General features: G+C 31.6%; 1 protein-coding gene across 6 annotated transcripts in view; it reads right to left on the bottom strand.

Moving 5' to 3' along the window:
• The window catches only part of LOC134686962 (DNA polymerase zeta catalytic subunit-like), a 193362-nt gene extending 180591 nt beyond the window's left edge, over positions 1-12771 (bottom strand). For 5 of the 6 annotated variants that reach the window (XM_063546850.1, XM_063546847.1, XM_063546851.1 and 2 more), the window contains exons 1-2: positions 12708-12771; positions 9307-9422 (exon numbers count right to left, since the gene is read on the bottom strand). The gene's annotated coding sequence lies outside the window, so the exon portion shown is untranslated. Of the gene's footprint in view, positions 1-9306; positions 9423-12630 lie in introns of all 6 variants that reach the window. The other variant, XM_063546848.1, reaches the window with a different exon arrangement.
• Positions 12772-13413: the final 642 nt, after the last annotated feature.

Below are 13413 nucleotides of genomic sequence, written 5' to 3'. Positions count from 1 at the left end.
CCCTATGAAGTCATTTGGATTGATTATCTCCCCTTTATACATTATACACAAAGTAAAACCTACCATTACCTCAAACCTGACAATATAAAACGAATCTTTATTGTTCACCCCCTATGAAGTCATTTGGATTGATTATCTCCCATTTATACATTATACACAAAGTTAAACCTACCGTTACCTCAAACATGACAATATAAAACGAATCTTTATTGTTCACCCCTTATGAAGTCATTTGGATTGATTATCTCCCCTTTAAACATTTTAAACAAAGTGAAACCTACCATTACCTCAAACCTGACAACAATGTAAAACAAATCTTTATTGTTCACCCACTATGAAGTCATCTGGAGTAATTATCTCCCTTTTATACATCATACACAAAGTAAAACCTACCATTACCTCATATATAACAGTATAAAACAAATGTGTTTTTTTCAACCCCTATTAAGTCATATTGATTATCTCCCCTAAATACATGATACACAAAGAATAACCTACTGTTACCTCAAACATGACAATATAAAACAAACCTTTATTGTTCACCCCTGATGAAGTCATTTGGATTGATTATCTCCCCTTTATACATTATACACAAAGTAAAACCTACCATTACCTCAAACATGACAACATAAAACGAATCTTTATTGTTCACCCCCTATGAAGTCATTTGGATTGATTATCTCCCCTTTATACATTATACACAAAGTAAAACCTACCATTACCTCCAACATGACAACATAAAACGAATCTTTATTGTTCACCCCCTATGAAGTCATTTGGATTGATTATCTCCCCTTTATACATTATACACAAAGTAAAACCTACCATTACCTCAAACATGACAACATAAAACGAATCTTTAATGTTCAGGCCCTATGAAGTCATTTGGATTGATTATCTCCCCTTTATACATTATACACAAAGTAAAACCTACCATTACCTCAAACCTGACAATATAAAACGAATCTTTATTGTTCACCCCCTATGAAGTCATTTGGATTGATTATCTCCCATTTATACATTATACACAAAGTTAAACCTACCGTTACCTCAAACATGACAATATAAAACGAATCTTTATTGTTCACCCCTTATGAAGTCATTTGGATTGATTATCTCCCCTTTAAACATTTTAAACAAAGTGAAACCTACCATTACCTCAAACCTGACAACAATGTAAAACAAATCTTTATTGTTCACCCACTATGAAGTCATTTGGAGTAATTATCTCCCTTTTATACATCATACACAAAGTAAAACCTACCATTACCTCATATATAACAGTATAAAACAAATGTGTTTTTTTCAACCCCTATTAAGTCATATTGATTATCTCCCCTAAATACATGATACACAAAGAATAACCTACTGTTACCTCAAACATGACAATATAAAACAAACCTTTATTGTTCACCCCTGATGAAGTCATTTGGATTGATTATCTCCCCTTTATACATTATACACAAAGTAAAACCTACCATTACCTCAAACATGACAACATAAAACGAATCTTTATTGTTCACCCCCTATGAAGTCATTTGGATTGATTATCTCCCCTTTATATATTATACACAAAGTAAAACCTACCATTACCTCAAACATGACAACATAAAACGAATCTTTATTGTTCACCCCCTATGAAGTCATTTGGATTGATTATCTCCCCTTTATACATTATACACAAAGTAAAACCTACCATTACCTCAAACCTGACAATATAAAACGAATCTTTATTGTTCACCCCCTATGAAGTCATTTGGAGTAATTATCTCCCTTTTATACATCATACACAAAGTAAAACCTACCATTACCTCAAATATAACAGTATAAAACAAATGTTTTTTTTTCAACCCCTATTAAGTCATATTGATTATCTCCCCTAAATACATGATACACAAAGAATAACCTACTGTTACCTCAAACATGACAATATAAAATGAATCTTTATTGTTCACGCCCTATGAAGTCATTTGGATTGATAATCTCCCCTTTAAACATTTTAAACAAAGTGAAACCTACCATTACCTCAAACCTGACAACAATGTAAAACAAATCTTTATTGTTCACCCACTATGAAGTCATTTGGAGTAATTATCTCCCTTTTATACATCATACACAAAGTAAAACCTACCATTACCTCATATATAACAGTATAAAACAAATGTGTTTTTTTCAACCCCTATTAAGTCATATTGATTATCTCCCCTAAATACATGATACACAAAGAATAACCTACTGTTACCTCAAACATGACAATATAAAACAAACCTTTATTGTTCACCCCTGATGAAGTCATTTGGATTGATTATCTCCCCTTTATACATTATACACAAAGTAAAACCTACCATTACCTCAAACATGACAACATAAAACGAATCTTTATTGTTCACCCCCTATGAAGTCATTTGGATTGATTATCTCCCCTTTATACATTATACACAAAGTAAAACCTACCATTACCTCAAACATGACAACATAAAACGAATCTTTATTGTTCACCCCCTATGAAGTCATTTGGATTGATTATCTCCCCTTTATACATTATACACAAAGTAAAACCTACCATTACCTCAAACCTGACAATATAAAACGAATCTTTATTGTTCACCCCCTATGAAGTCATTTGGAGTAATTATCTCCCTTTTATACATCATACACAAAGTAAAACCTACCATTACCTCAAATATAACAGTATAAAACAAATGTTTTTTTTTCAACCCCTATTAAGTCATATTGATTATCTCCCCTAAATACATGATACACAAAGAATAACCTACTGTTACCTCAAACATGACAATATAAAACGAATCTTTATTGTTCACGCCCTATGAAGTTATTTGGATTGATTATCTCCCCTTTATTCATTATACACAAAGTAAAACCTACCATTACCTCAAACCTGACAATATAAAACGAATCTTTATTGTTCACCCCCTATGAAGTCATTTCGATTGATTATCGCCCCTTTATACATTATACGCAAAGTAAAACCTATCGATACCTCAAACATGATAATATAAAATGAATCATTATTATTCACCCCATATGAAGTCATTTGGATTGATTATTTCCCCTTTATATATTATACACAAAGTAAAACCTACCGTTACCTCAAACATGACAATATAAAACGAATCTTTATTGTTCACCCCTTATGAAGTCATTTGGATTGATTATCTCCCCTTAATACATAATACACAAAGTATAACCTACCGTTACCTCAAACATGACAATATCAAACAAATCTTAATTGTTCACCCCCTATGAAGTCATTTGGATTGATTATCTCCCATTTATACATTATACACAAAGTTAAACCTACCGTTACCTCAAACATGACAATATAAAACGAATCTTTATTGTTCACCCCTTCTGAAGTCATTTGGATTGATTATCTCCCCTTTAAACATTATACACAAAGTAAAACCTACCTTTACCTCAAACATGACAATATAAAACAAATCTTTATTGTTCAACCCCTATGAAGTCATTTGGATTGATTATCTCCCTTTAAACATTTTAAACAAATTGAAACCTACCATTACCTCAAACCTGACAACAATGTAAAACAAATCTTTATTGTTTACCCACTATGAAGTCATTTGGATTGATTATCTCCCCTTTATACATGATACACAAAGTAAAACCTACCATTACCTCAAACATGACAACATAAAACGAATCTTTATTGTTCACCCCCTATGACGTCATTTGGATTGATTATCTCCCCTTTATACATTATACACAAAGTAAAACCTACCATTACCTCAAACCTGACAATATAAAACGAATCTTTATTGTTCACCCCCTATGAAGTCATTTGGAGTAATTATCTCCCTTTTATACATCATACACAAAGTAAAACCTACCATTACCTCAAATATAACAGTATAAAACAAATGGTTTTTTTTCAACCCCTATTAAGTCATATTGATTATCTCCCCTAAATACATGATACACAAAGAATAACCTACTGTTACCTCAAACATGACAATATAAAACGAATCTTTATTGTTCACGCCCTATGAAGTTATTTGGATTGATTATCTCCCCTTTATTCATTATACACAAAGTAAAACCTACCATTACCTCAAACCTGACAATATAAAACGAATCTTTATTGTTCACCCCCTATGAAGTCATTTCGATTGATTATCGCCCCTTTATACATTATACGCAAAGTAAAACCTATCGATACCTCAAACATGATAATATAAAATGAATCATTATTATTCACCCCATATGAAGTCATTTGGATTGATTATTTCCCCTTTATATATTATACACAAAGTAAAACCTACCGTTACCTCAAACATGACAATATAAAACGAATCTTTATTGTTCACGCCCTATGAAGTCATTTGGATTGATTATCTCCCCTTTATACATTATACACAAAGTAAAACCTACCATTACTTCAAATCCTACAATATAAAACGAATTTTTATTGTTCACCCCCTATGAAGTCATTTGGATTGATTATCTCCCCTTTATACATTATTCACAAAGTAAAACCTACCATTACCTCAAACATGACAATATAAAACGAATCTTTATTGTTCACCCCTTATGAAGTCTTTTGGATTGATTATCTCCCCTTAATACATAATACACAAAGTATAACCTACCGTTACCTCAAACATGACAATATAAAACAAATCTTAATTGTTCACCCCCTATGAAGTCATTTGGATTGATTATCTCCCATTTATACATTATACACAAAGTTAAACCTACCGTTACCTCAAACATGACAATATAAAACGAATCTTTATTGTTCACCCCTTCTGAAGTCATTTGGATTGATTATCTCTCCTTTAAACATTATACACAAAGTAAAACCTACCTTTACCTCAAACATGACAATATAAAACAAATCATTATTGTTCAACCCCTATGAAGTCATTTGGATTGATTATCTCCCTTTAAACATTTTAAACAAATTGAAACCTACCATTACCTCAAACCTGACAACAATGTAAAACAAATCTTTATTGTTTACCCACTATGAAGTCATTTGGAGTAATTATCTCCCTTTTATACACCATACACAAAGTAAAACCTACCATTACCTCAAATATAACAGTATAAAACAAATGTTTTTTTTCAACCCCTATACAGTCATATTGATTTTCTGCCCTAAATACATGATACACAAAGAATAACCTACTGTTACCTCAAACCTGACAATATCAAACAAACCTTTATTGTTCACCCCTGATGAAGTCATTTGGATTGATTATCTCCCCTTTATACATTATACACAAACTAAAACCTACCGTTACCTCAAACATGACATATAAAACGAATCTTTATTGTTCACCCCCTATGAAGTCATTTGGATTGATTATATCCCCTTTATACAATTACACAAAGTAAAACCTACGATTACCTCAAACCTGACAATATAAAACAAATCTTTATTGTTCACGCCCTATGAAGTTATTTGGATTGATTATCTCCCCTTTATTCATTATACACAAAGTAGAACCTACCATTACCTCAAACCTGACAATATAAAACGAATCTTTATTGTTCACCCCCTATGAAGTCATTTGGATTGATTATCTCCCCTTTATATATTATAAGCAAAGTAAAACCTATCGATACCTCAAACATGATAATATAAAATGAATCTTTATTATTCACCCCTTATGAAGTCATTTGGATTGATTATTTCCCCTTTATATATTATACACAAAATAAAACCTACCGTTACCTCAAGCATGACAATATAAAACGAATCTTTATTGTTCACGCCCTATGAAGTCATTTGGATTGATTATCTCCCCTTTATACATTATACATAAAGTAAAACCTACCATTACCTCAAATCTGACAATATAAAACAATTTTTTATTGTTCACCCCCTATGAAGTCATTTGGATTGATTATCTCCCCTTTATACATTATACACAAAGTAAAACCTACCATTACCTCAAACATGACAATATAAAACGAATCTTTATTGTTCACCCCTTATGAAGTCATTTGGATTGATTATCTCCCCTTAATACATAATACACAAAGAATAACCTACCGTTACCTCAAACATGACAATATAAAACAAATCTTTATTGTTCACCCCCTATGAAGTCATTTGGATTGATTATCTCCCCTTTATACATTATAAACAAAGATAAACCTACCATTACCTCAAACATGACAATATAAAACAAATCTTTATTGTTCACCCCTTATGAAGTCATTTGGACTGATTATCTCCCCTTTAAACATTATACACAAAGTAAAACCTACTGTTACCTCAAACATGACAGTATAAAACGAATCTTTATTGTTCACGCCCTATGAAGTCATTTGGATTGATTATCTCCCCTTTATACATTATACACAAAGTAAAACCTACCATTACCTCAACTCTGACAATATAAAACGAATTTTTATTGATCACCCCCTATGAAGTCATTTGGATTGATTATCTCCCCTTTATACATTATACACAAAGTAAAACCTACAGTTACCTCAAACATGACAATATAAAACGAATCTTTATTATTAACCCCTTATGAAGTCAATTGGATTGATTATCTCCCCTTTAAACATTATACACAAAGTTAAACCTACCGTTACCTCAAACATGACAATATAAAACCAATCTTTATTGTTCACCCCCTATGAAGTCATTTGGATTATCCCCCCTTTATACATTATACACAAAGTAAAACCTACCGTTACCTAAAACATGATTATATAAAAGAAATCATAATTGTTCACCCCTTATGAAGTCATTTGGATTGATTATCTCCCCTTTATACATTATACACAAAGTAAAACCTATTGATACCTCAAACATGACAATATAAAACGAATCTTTATTGTTTACCCCTTATGAAGTCATTTGGATTGATTATCTCCCCTTTAAACATTTAAACAAAGTGAAACCTACCATAACCTCAAACCTGACAACAATGTAAAACAAATCTGAATAGTCACCTCCTATGGAGTCATTTGGATTGATTAACTCCCCTTTATACATTATATACAAAGTATTACCTACCATTACAGCAAACATAACAGTATAAAATCAATCTTTATTGTTCACCCCCTATGAAGTCATTTGGATTTATTATCTCCCTTTTATACATTATACACAAAGTAAAACCTACCGTTACCTCAAACATGACAATATAAGACGAAACTTTATTGTTCACTCCTTATGAAGTCATTTTGAATAATAATCTCCCCTTTATACATTATACACAAAGTTTAACCTACCATTACCTCAAACTTGATAATATAAAACAAATCTTTATTGTTCACAACATATGAAGTCATTTGGATTGTTTATTTCGCCTTGATACATTATATTCAAAGTATAACATACCATTACCTCAAACATGACAATATAAAACGAATCTTTATTGTTTACCCCTTATGAAGTCATTTAGATTGATTATCTCCCCTTTAAACATTATACACAAAGTTAAACCTACCGTTACCTCAAACATGACAATATAAAACGAATATTTATTGTTCACCCCCTATGAAGTCATTTGGATTGATTATCTCCCCTTTATTCATTTAAACAAAGTGAAACCTACCATTACCTCAAACCTGACAACAATGTAAAACAAATCTTTATAGTCACCTCTTATGAAGTCATTTGGATTGATTATCTCCCCTTTATACATTATATACAAAGTATTACCTACCATTACAGCAAACATAACAGTATAAAATCAATCTTTATTGTTCACCCCCTATGAAGTCATTTGGATTGATTATCTCCCCTTAATACATAATACACAAAGTATATCCTACCATTACCAAAAAATAACAGTATAATACAAATCTTTATTGTTCACCTCGTATGAAGTCATCTTGATAGATTATCTTCCCTTCATACATTATACACAAAGTATCACCTACCGTTACCTCAAACCTGACAATATCAAACAAATCTTTATTGTTCACCCCTTATGAAGTCATTTGGATTGATTATCTCCCCTTTATACATTATACACAAAGTAAAACCTACCGTTACCTCAAACATGACAATATAAAACGAATCTTTATTGTTCACCCCTTATGAAGTCATTTGGATTGATAATCTCCCCTTTATACATTATACACAAAGTAAAACCTACCGTTACCTCAAACATGACAATATAAAACCAATCTTTATTGTTCACCCCCTATGAAGTCATTTGGATTATCCCCCCTTTATACATTATACACAAAGTAAAACCTACCGTTACCTCAAACATGATAATATAAAAGAAATCTTTATTGTTCACCCCTTATGAAGTCATTTGGATTGATTATCTCCCCTTTATACATTATACACAAAGTAAAACCTATTGATACCTCAAACATGACAATATAAAACGAATCTTTATTGTTTACCCCTTATGAAGTCATTTAGATTGATTATCTCCCCTTTAAACATTATACACAAAGTTAAACCTACCGTTACCTCAAACATGACAATATAAAACGAATCTTTATTGTTCACCCCCTATGAAGTCATTTGGATTGATTATCTCCCCTTTAAACATTTAAACAAAGTGAAACCTACCATAACCTCAACCCTGACAACAATGTAAAACAAATCTGAATAGTCACCTCCTATGGAGTCATTTGGATTGATTAACTCCCCTTTATACATTATATACAAAGTATTACCTACCATTACAGCAAACATAACAGTATAAAATCAATCTTTATTGTTCACCCCCTATGAAGTCATTTGGATTTATTATCTCCCCTTTATACATTATACACAAAGTAAAACCTACCGTTACCTCAAACATGACAATATAAGACGAAACTTTATTGTTCACTCCTTATGAAGTCATTTTGAATAATAATCTCCCCTTTATACATTATACACAAAGTTTAACCTACCATTACCTCAAACTTGATAATATAAAACAAATCTTTATTGTTCACAACATATGAAGTCATTTGGATTGTTTATTTCGCCTTGATACATTATACACAAAGTATAACATACCATTACCTCAAACCTGACAGAATAAAACAATTTTTTATTGTTCACCCCCTATGAAGTCATTTGGATTGATTATCTACCCTTTATACATTATACACGAAGTAAACCCTACCATTACCTCAAACCTGACAGTATAATTCAAAATTTCATTATTCACCCCCTATGAAGTCATTTGGATTAATTATCTCCCCCTTATACATTATACAAAAAGTATAACCTTCCATACCTCAAACCTGACAAAATAATACAAATCCTTTTTTTCACACCCTATGAAGTAATTTGGCTTGATTATCCCCCTTATACTATATACACAAAGTATAAACTAACATTACCTCAATCCTCACAGTATAAAACAAATCTTTATTGTTCACCCTCTTTGAAGTCATTTGGATTCATTATCTCCTCTTTATACATTATACACAAAGTATAACCAACCATTACCTCAAACCTAACAATAAAATACAAATCTTTATTGTTCACTACATATGAAGTCATTTGGATTGATTATCTCCCCTTTATACATTATATACAAAGTATTACCTACCATTACAGCAAACATAACAGTATAAAATCAATCTTTATTGTTCACCCCCTATGAAGTCATTTGGATTGATTATCTCCCCTTAATACATAATACACAAAGTATAACCTACCGTTACCTCAAACCTGACAATATAAAACAAATCTCTATAGATCAACCCCTATGAAGTCATTTGGATTGATTATCTCCCCTTAATACATTATACATAAACTAAACCCTACCGTTAGGCGTTACCTCAAACCTGACAATAAAAAACGAATCTTTACAATGCCACAATGGAAAATTCATTGTTGTATGCGTCAATAGTTCAATAGTTCAAGCAGCCTGGTCAGCCGGGATGAAATACACCTTATCACTAATCCCGGCTGCTTGAACATTTGACGCATATACATGTAACAATCACTTTTCCATTGTGGTGTCAGATAAATTGTATTGTGAAGTCAAAATTTTACGGGAAGCTGTGTGATATCCAGTAATGACGGACAAATAGAGATAAGGTGTATAGTAAACATCAAGATTTCTTTAAAACTACTTTCCATATTTTATTTTTATCTAGTCATTGCAAATGCTTTAAGGTTTATGTACCCTTCTGTAGCCATTTTTGTACGAATTTTTCAAACATCAATTGTATCAAAACTACAGATATTATGAATAAAAGAGACAGGCCACTTTGAACAAATACTAGGGGGAAACTTGATGCAAAGCATTATTATTTACTGTTGCATTGCATTTAATAGAAAAAGAGTACTGTGGCAAATAAATCAAGATTTTTATAGAAAATCCACAGCCTTTATAAGCCTTTAATACAGAGATTTTTGTTATAAAATTTGAAACATAGATTACTCACTTGCTTTTCTATGATGTGCTAGTGTTTATTTTTTTCAAAAAGTTCTAAAAAACCTGAAAATTCCTAAATCCCTCGTGCTGAGTCACTAAAGTCGAGTGCACCCTATGAAAGGTGTAAAGTGGGGGGCTGGGGACACAATTTCGCCGTTTTATGACTTTAAGGTGTAAAAACTTCAAAAGATGGCTGAAATGGAAGACATATACCGGTAAATAATAACAAATATGATTATTTTTCAAAACTGAGACAAAATTGCGGCACCTTCTGAAAAGGACCGAAAAACGAACAACGATTTCGGCCAATTTCCTGAAGAAAAAACACGAATTCAAAGAAGTAATTCTTAGACTGAATGACCCTAAATTTCAGTTCTTAACACCTTTTAAATGTCTGCTATTCATCTATAATGAAATTGATTTGATCAATGTTGTCAAAAACTGCGGTTATTTGATTTTAATTAGATGTATAAAAATGGCGAAAATGTGTCCCCCATTGACAAAAAATCAGGAAATTCCAAAACCCTTTAATCTAACTTTTCAGATGATTATTCAAAAAACACGTTTTCAAGCTTAAGGGGGCTCGCGGGTCTAAATCACTTTTTTTATTTAATATAGGATTTCGCTATATTTTTTTACAAATGAACTTTATCTTATACTTAATAGAAAAATGAAATAAAAACATGGGGTCACCGTCCATTTACGCTTACAATCTGTCATCGAAAAAAGCATACATTTTTGTAAAAGTATTTATTTTCTGTTGGATTGATAGGAGAAAAAAAAATAATATCGAAATAAAAAAAGAACTAAATTACAGAAATCGCTAAAATTTTACAATTATTTAGTTTATGTATAGCTTATTCGAAAACATCAATAAAAAATATAGGTCACCGATGAGTTAAAAAAGATATTTCAATTTTAATGCCAAAAAAAATGCATTTTTGCACCAAAGGGAGATAATTTGGAGCTTTTTCAATGATATTTACATTTTAAAAGTCATCTGGGGCCAACACGAATTGATTTTTTGGAATGATTTTTGTACCATATGATAAAGTAACAACTACTAAAGGTAATTAATAAAATTTGAAATGAAAAATAAATGTTTCATTTTTTTCTGAAAATCTTATACCCGCGAGCCTCCTTAAGAATATTTTGCATTTGAAGTTATCTTCATATAGAAATATCAGTATACTTCAAAATCATTTAGACCTGAACAGAAACTGTAGAAAACATGAAAAGATGTGGCGAAAATGAGCAACCCACTCTACTTGATTTGGTCCATATTTTATTTGCTTTAACCATTAACTACATTAATAAACTTGTTTTAAGGAAATCAATGCTCGCACTGCATGCAATAATCCTACATCAATCGGTCATCAAATTGCCAAATATTTTGAAACAAAGATAAAGGCTGTGGATTCTATTAAATTTCCATATGTTTACGTACATAATCCTTAAGGTTCATCATAACAAATGGACAAATATGGTCATATTTTCACCTCAAAAACTACTCTGTGTACAGACTTACCTGTGCTGTTTGGAAAGTTTTAATGCCTAGCATCCACTAGATATATAAAAGTTAAATGCATTTTGTGTTTAAGAAATATAAAATCTTTCTTGGTTTTTGATGGGCATTTTTTTTCCTTTCTGCAGAGGGTGCAAAAATAAACAAACACCTGAATTACTTTGATACTGTCCACTCACTGACTCAGATAAACTCTTTAACTCACCTATAGTTGGGAAGATACCTGGTGTCCATGTCAATTAAGGACAATGAAAACAATACAAACCAGTTTTTTACCTGAGGGAGCATCTCATAGTTGTGCCACAACTTAGTCATTTTTCACACCTTTTGCATGAAGGAAAACAAATGCCCATCAAAATCAAAAAGAGATTTTATCTTTCTGAAACACAAAATGCATTTAACTTTATTATATCTAGTGGATGCTAGGCATTAAAACTTTTCCTGTCTGTACTCAGAGTAATTTTTGGCATGTAAATACAGCCATATTTGTCTGTTTGTTATGATGAACCTTAATAACAAGTCTCAAAAATTTAAATATAACAATATTCCTCATTTTCTACCAACTTTTTGGTTCATGTAAACTAACAGTGTACCAACAAATGGGTAGAAAATGAGGAATATTGTTATATTTAAGTTTTTGAGACTTGTTATAATTTTGAGAGTTCCCGTACTTTTTCATCTGTAACTTTTTCGGGATCGACCCCACTTTAGACATACTTTCTGTCAGTTTTGGACAATGACAGACAAACTTACATTTATATAATCTTTTCTAAATCGAATTGAGTTCTATAATTTACTTTTCCCCACTGAAGGTTAAGCATTTTGCTTACCTGAACTTGTTGATTTTTGTTTTTGTCAGACACCGCCATTACTTCAGATGAACGGCTAGTGATTTCATTGGTTGAATAAAAGAATAAAGTCTTTTACCTTATTTTTTGTGGAAATTGTTATAGAGATTTGCGATTAATGTAAGAAAATGTAAAAGTTTATATTTTAATAATTTTGTATTCTTTGTCGTTTTAAACTTGAAAAGAATTGAGCTTTTTGATTGGCTATTGGTTACTTGGCTCAACTGCAATCGGAACTACTCGGCCTTTCTGCACGAAGTTATTGTCCTGCATAGCGAGAATGGCCGAGTAGTTACAATTGGAGTATACGGAACAAGTAGTTCAAAGCCGAATTACAATTTTATATTCATACGCAACAAATCATTTTAAAATGATCAATTATAGAAGATAAATTAATTTCTTAACAGCAAACATGTAGATAAGGTAGACAGATTGACAGGGTTGACAGAGCCAACAGGATGACAAAGTAGACAGGTCGACAGGTTGGCAAAGTAGACAGGTCGACAGGTTGATAACGTAAACAGGTCGACAGACTGACAAAGTAGACAGGTCGACAGGTTGACAAACGGTAAACAGGTCGACAAGTTGACAAAGTAGACAGGTCGACAGGTTGACAAAGTAAACAGGTCGATAGGTTGACAAAGTAGGCATTTTTCCCCCAAATATTCTAAATTTAGCAATAAGTCGG

Source organism: Mytilus trossulus, chromosome 10 (assembly GCF_036588685.1).
Source record: "Mytilus trossulus isolate FHL-02 chromosome 10, PNRI_Mtr1.1.1.hap1, whole genome shotgun sequence".
In the NCBI taxonomy this organism is placed as follows: Eukaryota; Metazoa; Mollusca; class Bivalvia; order Mytilida; family Mytilidae; genus Mytilus; species Mytilus trossulus.
Note: the sequence above shows the minus strand (reverse complement) of the source record. Positions and strands in the feature narration are given on the sequence as shown.